The sequence below is a fragment of the Ochotona curzoniae genome, unplaced genomic scaffold (genome assembly GCF_017591425.1).
Source record: "Ochotona curzoniae isolate NIBS_2020 unplaced genomic scaffold, NIBS_Ocur_1.0 patch356, whole genome shotgun sequence".
Classification (NCBI taxonomy): Eukaryota; Metazoa; Chordata; class Mammalia; order Lagomorpha; family Ochotonidae; genus Ochotona; species Ochotona curzoniae.
In genome coordinates this window covers 1,344,878-1,353,158 of record NW_024466924.1, presented here as the reverse complement: position 1 = coordinate 1,353,158, position 8,281 = coordinate 1,344,878, and positions in this window count along the sequence as shown.

The following is an 8,281-nucleotide window of genomic DNA, read 5'->3' as shown; positions in this document are numbered from 1 at the left end:
TCCCACAGCCCCTGTCACCGGGCCCTGTGGGCAGATGAACTGTCAGGCTGCTTCTTGTCTTTTAGGCGGTGAGATTCGTCTGCAGAGCCAGAGTCTGACCTGAAAGAATCACTGGAACCTGTCCATCTGATGGGGTGGGGCGGGGCTGTGGCCTGACCCCAAGATCTGGAGGCCTTGTCTGCTCCCAGCAGCTGGAGTGAGGACCCATGGTGGGGAAGGAGGCCATGGGCCGTGCCTCACTCCCCACTCCCCTGCCCCTCGCTGTCTCTGCACACGTTGGCTTGGCCCTGCGTGCCCCAGCTGAGAGAGATGGGGAGGAAGCCCTGCAGGGCCCCTCAGTAGAAGGGGCTGCTTCACCAAGGTCCTGTGGCCTGATCTGCTGCTGGGACCGGTCCTTAGCTGGTCTTGTGGGGACCAGATGGAGAAGGCCAGGCTTGACCCGGCCAGGGAGGGTGGGGCAACTGCACAGAAAATTGGGCTGGCCCCTGTCAGCCCTCCCCACCACACCACCCCATCCCAAGGGCTGGGCCCTTGCCCTGGCAGTCACTGGCAGATGGCTGGGCTATCGGACAGAAGGTGACTTTGCAGCCTCACCATGGACATACTACGGGACTTGGCTGGCCCTGGGGTCTTGTGCCTGGAAATAGCCTGAGGTGGCTCAGGAGCAGAGTAGAGGTGCCAGTTGTTTCTCTGGTGTGGAACCAGGGCCCCGAGGCCCTCCAGGAGTTGGAGGAGACCATGGAGAGATGTGGGGGGCAGCTACCCTGGAGGAGCCGGTGCTTTCTCTGAGACCCCCAGCTCTTCCCCCTGCACCGTTCTGTTGTTTTCCCATGGCTGCCATCCCAGCTACCAGTTCCTGCTTCTTCCAGAGAAATAAAGTTAGTTTCTATTTTACGCTACCGCCCTGTGCCCGCCTGTTTCTTTGCCTGTTGGTCAGCAGCTTGAGCGCCCAGGTTCTGTGAGGTCAGCCGGCCATGCAGCGCTCCCTGTGGGCAGAGGGAGGGAGTGCAGGCCGTGGGGCCAGAGGACTTGGTGCTCCTTTGTCTAGAAAATGGTGTCCTGGACTGCCCTGGGGTTGCTGCCTGGATTGCTATAAGGGAGAAACGGGCAGGAGGGAGCTGAGTCAGGAACTTCAGGGACAAGGAGGGCACCTGGGTGATATGGTCATGTGGTCCAGAATGCAGAAGGTGCTGCAGGGTGCGCGGCCAGGCGTGCTGTCAGCCGCCCCGTCCCGTCGTAGTTATCAGTGTCTCTTGCACATTCCCCGTTCGTTTTGTTTGGCGGGGTCCTCTCACTGGTCCTCAGTAACCAGTGAGTTAACCGTGGTGTGTCTAGCCAGGCTCCCTCTGGGGAAGGGATATTCTGATGGTTTCTAAGTCTTTGCAGTTGCTGAGATAAATCACGAATGTCAAATTTTAGCTCGACAGCAGCACTTCAGGGTCAGTGTGTAGGCCACTTCGCCCAGGAAGTGGCCCCTACTGTCACAGCAGCCGCGTGTCGGAGGCTTTCTCACTGTCATCAGGCTGTGGTGGGAAAGGCCGCTTCTGCAGTTTTAATCAGCAACTATTTCTCTGATGAATGGATATTCTCTGTTAAGATTTACTTTATTACTATTTGAAAGGCAGAGATGTCTTCCATCCATTGAGCTCCACAAAAGGGTCCTGATGGCCAAGGCTAGGCCAGGCCAAAGCCAGAAGCATGGAATTCCATCCAGGTTCCCTATGTGGGTAGCAGGGACCCAAACACTTGGGCCATCCTCTGCTGCTCTCCCAGGTGCAGTAGCAGGGAGCTGGCAGTGGCTTATCCTGCTTGGCCATAACACTGGCTACTTGATTTACTTAAAAAATTAAAGCCATTTGTATTTTCTTTTCTCTGCATTGCCTGTGAATCTGTTTGGCCAATGAAACAATCTTTAATTGCTTTCTTACTGGGATTACTAGGGCCAAGGACCGGTGCCAGCAGCAGGTCAGCCCTCAGATGTTTTTGGATAGCCCAGCGGCTTCCGGCTCTCCTCAGGCCCAGAGGACAGGTGAAGATGCTCTCTGCCCTGCACACCTCCAGGGATGGAGTCTGTTTCAGCACACACAGCCTGAGCCAGCAGCTCTGGGATTTTTCACTGATTAAGGACTCAGGGAATCAAACCTCGTGCTGCAATGCTGCACTTTGTCAGTAGGTGGTGCTACCAACGAGTCCAGCAGCAGCCCTGGTGGTCTGTGAGCACAGTTCTCCCTGCCAAGGGCTGCAGGATCAGCCAGGGGTTCCAACGCCCTCCCCACAACCCCCAAAGTGTCATGGGAGCCACCTCCAGCCCACTCCTTAAACCGCAAAGGACTGGGCTCCTTGAACCACAACCCGCTGCACCATGGGGCACCAGCCCAGCAGACGCCCCCCACCTGCCACTCACCACTCACCTTCCCCCTCCCAGCAGTGGGCTGTTCTTCCCAGATCAGTGCAGCCATGCCTCCCCTGCTTTCAGGGCGCCTGGGCCATTACCTGGAGAGCTCTTGCTTTCTTCTTGTGACTTCACAGCCCATCCATCCCCCAAAGCCCGCCTTGCCCTCACCCCAGGGGATACCCGTGGGCTGTCTTTTCAGCTTGTGTCCCCTCATCAGGAGACACAATAGAGAGGAGTCGGGAGCTCTGGCTGGGCGCAGGCCCATCAGCGTCTCCACCATTCTACCTTCAGGTCTGTCAAGAAACCAGGACAAAACGCTGGCAGGCTGTTCAGAAGCAAACAGCAGGGCCCAGCGCCATGGCATAGCATGTGGGACACCAGTTCCAGTCCCAGAGGCCCCATTTCCCATCCACAAAAGGGTGAGGATGACCCAAAGCCTTAGGACCCTGCAAGCACTGGGAGACCCGGAGGAAGCTCCTGGCTTTAGATGACCCCAGCTCCAGCTGTTGTAGCCATTTAGGGAGTAAACCAACAGATGGAAGCTCTCTTTGTCTCTCCTTCTCTCCGTAAATCTGCCTTTCAGATGAAGAGAAAATGGGTCAGGACTTTGGGCTTTTGGTACTTGGAATAGGAGCTGATGAGAGCCAGGTTTGTTAACACGAGCTGCTCCGTGTCCGTATGCTGGGCCTGTGAGGTTTGAAGCTACAGATCCTACCCTGCCCTGCGCACACACACTGTTTGCTGGAGCCTCAGTTAAAGTATTTTTAGCTACAATTTTATAAATTGATTTTACACACAGAGAGGTCTTCCACTGGTTCACCCCCCAAACAGCCACAATGACCAGAGCTGAGCCCATCAGAAGCTAGGAGCCAAGAGCCTAATCTGTGTCTCCACATGTGTGCAGGATCCCAAGAACTTGAGCCATTCTCTGCTGCTTTTCCCAGGTCACAAGCAGGGAGCTCAGAAGTGGAGCAGCTGGGACAGGATCCAGCACTTCCATGGGGTGCCAGAGCTACAGGACAGAAGATGTTTTGCAACCATCGTGGCTCCTTTTTGCTGCATTTTTTTTCTTAAGTTCACATTTAGTAACAGTAAACATCACTGTTAAGCCTAGAGTCCCTTCCTAGCCCCTTGTGTCTTGGAGAAGCTTCTTGGCCTTGCAAGTCCGCTGAGGGATGGGTTTGGGAAGGAGCAGCTCCTTCCCTCGGGGAGGCCCTTGAGCACTGAGACCGGGCTGAAGGGCTGAGGGCTACCCAGCGAGAGCCAGCGCTGTGGCTTCCTGCCCCTGCCCAGCAGCCGGGAGCTTCCATCACACCTCAGACACGCTTCGGGCATGAAACCGGGTTCCCTTTTCCCCTTAATGCCTTTTCTGATTCAGTTTGTTCTCTGGCTGCACACAGGCATCTATTTATAGATGGTCGGCATTTTGGACTTGGTTTGAAAAAACACGTCATTTTTGCATAAACATCGCAGTCTTGTGTGCCTTACCAGCAGCATGTAAGAATCTGCCACCCAGTTCAGGCGAGTTCAGTAAGATGTTTTGCCAGGCCTTGTGATGAGGAGACACTGAGGCGGTTAGCAATTTCCTGAAATCAGGACACTAAGTCCTCTGACCCTAGAGTTTCCTGCATTTTTTAAAGGTTTGTTTTACAGATTTACGGAGAGAAGAAGAGACAAAGAGAGCTTCCATCTGTTGGTTTACTCCCTAAATGGCTACAACAGCTGGAGCTGGGGTCATCTAAAGCCAGGAGCTTCCTCCGGGTCTCCCACGTGCTTGCAGGGTCCTAAGGCTTTGGGTCATCCTCACTCTTTTGTGGATGGGAAATGGGGCCTCTGGGACTGGAACTGGTGTCCCACATGCTATGCCATGGCGCTGGGCCCTGCTGTTTGCTTCTGAACAGCCTGCCAGCGTTTTGTCCTGGTTTCTTGACTAGACCTGAAGGTAGAATGGTGGAGACGCTGATGGGCCTGCGCCCAGCCAGAGCTCCCGACTCCTCTCCATTCTGTCTATTGTGTCTCCTGATGAGGGGACTCAAGCTGAAAAGACAGCCCACGGGTATCCCCTGGGGTGAGGGCAAGGCGGGCTTTGGGGGATAGATGGGCTGTGAAGTCACAAGAAGAAAGCAAGAGCTCTCCAGGTAATGGCCCAGGCGCCCTGAAAGCAGGGGAAGCATGGCTGCACTGATCTGGGAAGAACAGCCCACTGCTGGGAGGGGGAAGGTGAGTGGTGAGTGGCAGGTGGGGGGCGTCTGCTGGGCTGGTGCCCCATGGTGCAGCGGGTTGTGGTTCAAGGAGCCCAGTCCTTTGCGGTTTAAGGAGTGGGCTGGAGGTGGCTCCCACGACACTTTGGGGGTTGTGGGGAGGGCGTTGGAACCCCTGGCTGATCCTGCAGCCCTTGGCAGGGAGAACTGCTCACAGACCACCAGGGCTGCTGCTGGACTCGTTGGTAGCACCACCTACTGACAAAGTGCAGCATTGCAGCACGAGGTTTGATTCCCTGAGTCCTTAATCAGTGAAAAATCCCAGAGCTGCTGGCTCAGGCTGTGTGTGCTGAAACAGACTCCATCCCTGGAGGTGTGCAGGGCAGAGAGCATCTTCACCTGTCCTCTGGGCCTGAGGAGAGCCGGAAGCCGCTGGGCTATCCAAAAACATCTGAGGGCTGACCTGCCCATAGTCCTCCCTGCTGGCAAGACCAGTCCATTTAGTGTCTCCCTGCCAGAATGAAAGACTGGATTCTCTTCTTTAAAGATGTCTGTTTGAAAGAGTTACAGAGGGAGGAGGGAGTAGAGAGGGAGGTCCTCTGTGCACTGGTTCACAGCCCAAATGGCCACAGCAGCCAGAGGAGGGCCAGGCCTAAGGCAGGGGCTTCATCCTGGCGTCCAAAACCTAGGCCCTCTTTCACTGCCTTCCCAGACCATTAACAGGGAGCTGGATTGGAAATGGAGCAGCCGAAACTCGAACCCATAACCCTTTGGGATAATACAGGTGTCACAGATGGCAGATGAAGTCACTATCCCATAATTCTAGCCCCTGTCCTCAGGGATATTTCTTTTAGAAAAGAATATTATTATAGCAACTCTCGCATACAGAAAAATAGAATCTTTAGTTTATTCGTAGTTGTTAGGAATATTTGTTTATTCGGAAGGCAGCGTAACAGGATAGTTAGAGATTTCTCCACCCCCTGCCCTGCTTCCTAAATTATCACAATGATGAGGACTGCACCAGGCTGAAGCCAGGAGCCTGAAACTTCAGGTTCTCCCACGGGCAGGGGCCTGGGAGCTGGATTGGAGGTGGGAAAGCCTCATCTGGGACTGCTTCCCATGTCGGATGCCGGTGTGATGCAACAGCCACTGCACTGCTTCACCTGCACGTCACTCATACTTCCAGCTCTTGAATGCAGCCACTGTTGAACATCGCGGCAGTCCTATCCTTTTGTGCTTTTATCTGAAAAGCAGGCAGAGATCTTAGATCTACTGGTTCACACTCCAGATGCCTGGAACAGCTGCATCCTGACCAGCAGAAACCAGGAACCTAGGGCTCCATCTGGGTCTCTCTCGTGGATTGGCAGAGATCCGAGTCCTTGGGCCAGCACCTGCTGCCTCCTAGGGGGTGCATGAGTCAAAACTGAGACGGGAAACAGAGCCAGGGCTTGAACCCAGGCATTCCAACACAGGGTGCTGGCATTCAGACACACCTGCCCCTCGTGCCCCTCCTCTCCGCCTTGTTACAGGTGCAGAGGCATTGGGTGCAGATGCCACAGCATGCTTGGTCATCCCCTGTGACTAAACTCCCATTTGTCTTTTCTTGGAAAAATATATTTTTATTTGAAAGGCAGATTTTACAGAGAAGCAGAGGCAGAGAGAGGGATCTTTCCTCTGTTGGTTCACTTCTTAAATGGCTGCAATGGCCAGTGCTGAGCCGATCTGAAGCTAAGAGCCAAGAGCTTCTTTTTCTGGGTCTCCCATGTGGGTGCAGGGTCCCAAGGTTTTGGGCTGTCCTCTCAGGCCACAAGGAAGGAGCGAGCTAGAAGGGAAGTGGAACAGTGGGACCCTGCCATTGCCTGTAACTACAATGTCAGGGTACACTTAAATAGCAGAATGAAGGGCTTGTAACTGTTGAAGGACTTACAATAGAAAGCAATGGGGGATGGCCCAAAGCCTTGGGACCTTACACCCATGTTGGAGACCTGGAAGAAGTTCCTGGATCCTGACTTCAGGTTGGCACAACTCCAGCTGTTGCGGCCACTTGGGGAATGAACCAGTGAATGGTAGATCTTCCTCTCTTATCTCTCCTCCTCTCTGTATTTCTGACTTTGCAATAAAAATAAATAAATCTTTTAAAAATGGCTTAAATATGGAAAGATTAGGAAAACATGCATTTCTGCCGCTGGTTGTTTGACCTTAAACAAATCCCTTCCTGGGGCCTGGGGTTTTACCGACTGGGGACAAGGGTGAGTTTGGTCCAGCCCTACCAACCTTGTTATTTTGCGCCCCATGGAAGAGCAAAGTCTGATGGAGATGGTGATGTTGAGCTCTGCACGTCTCTCTCCTCTCTCCTGTCTGGTGGCCTTGGGCTCTAGGCACAGCATTTGGCTTGCATCCCAACTCTGTGTGGTCTCCAGCCAAGTGTTGACATCTCGTCGGAGAGTCAGTTTCCTCAACTTCAGTATTACGAGGGTGACAGCGTGCTTGCGTTGGTGCAGGTCAAGATCTCATGCCCTCTTCGTCCTGGCTTCATCCCTACTAGCCCAGGTAGAGGTGAGGCTGTGCCTTTTGCAGTGTGCAGAGTCCTAGGAAGAGAAAAGGAGAAAGACTGTCTCCCCTTCCTGCGGCTTACACCTGGATCGAGGCGCTCCCTAGCAGAGCCGTTAGAAAATGCACAGAGGTGGCAGCAGGGCTGAGTTAGCCAGACCTGGGCAGAGTGGGCATGTGTGGGCCCGGCATCACAGCATCAGGGCTTCTGAGACCCAGGTCTCATTCTGGAGTTTGTGCCCTTGCAGGAGCTTGCAGGGCTCTTTGTAGCCTATTCTGATCCTGTGCCCATCTGGGGAGGTTTTTTATTTTGCTTATTTTTTTTCCCAGTTCTACTATCTCCATTAGTTTGTTTTTCATATTTGGTTCCTCTGCGGAGATGGCCTTATTCACTTGGACAGAGTTTGTTCTTTGCTCGCAGTGCATGGCTGTCTTGCTCCCGATCCAGGCTCTGGTCTTAGGTACAGAAAGTTTCATGGAAATGTTTAGGTTTGTCTTAGCAGGTCAGTGTCTCAGGTTCAGGCGGTGGTTTCAAAGTCAGTTTAGTTTCCACCTTGGCATTGCTAAAATGAATCTTCAGAAAGTAGGTGGGAAATGTATATTATGTTAACAAAAATGATTGGGGGGCCCAGTGCAGTAGCTTAGTGGTTAAAGTCCTTGCCTTGCATTCACTGGGATCCCATATGGGTGCTGGTTCATGTCCTAGCTGCTCCACTTCCCATCCAGCTCCCTGCCTGTAATCTGGAAAAGCAGTCAAGGACTGCCCAAAGCCTTGGGACCTGCACCCACATGGGAGACCCAGAAGAAGCTCCAGGCTCCTGGCTTTGAATTGCGCTGGTCATTATGGTCATTTGGAAGATGGCCCAGGTTGATGGAAAATCTGTCTCTTTCTGTCTGCAAATCTGCCTTTCCAATAAAAATAAATAAATCTTTGAAAAATTTGTGCATGTACTTAAGAAATCAGCATCAAAATAATCCTTTGTTTACGTCTTTACAGATGCTTTTAAGGGGGAGGTGAAATAGTTTTATTTCACAGTTGTCTTTGGGACTGTAAATGCACATTAGTATAGGAATCTACCCTGTCTACAAAATGATTATATAGACCCTCTTAAACAAAAATGCACCCGTTATGGCT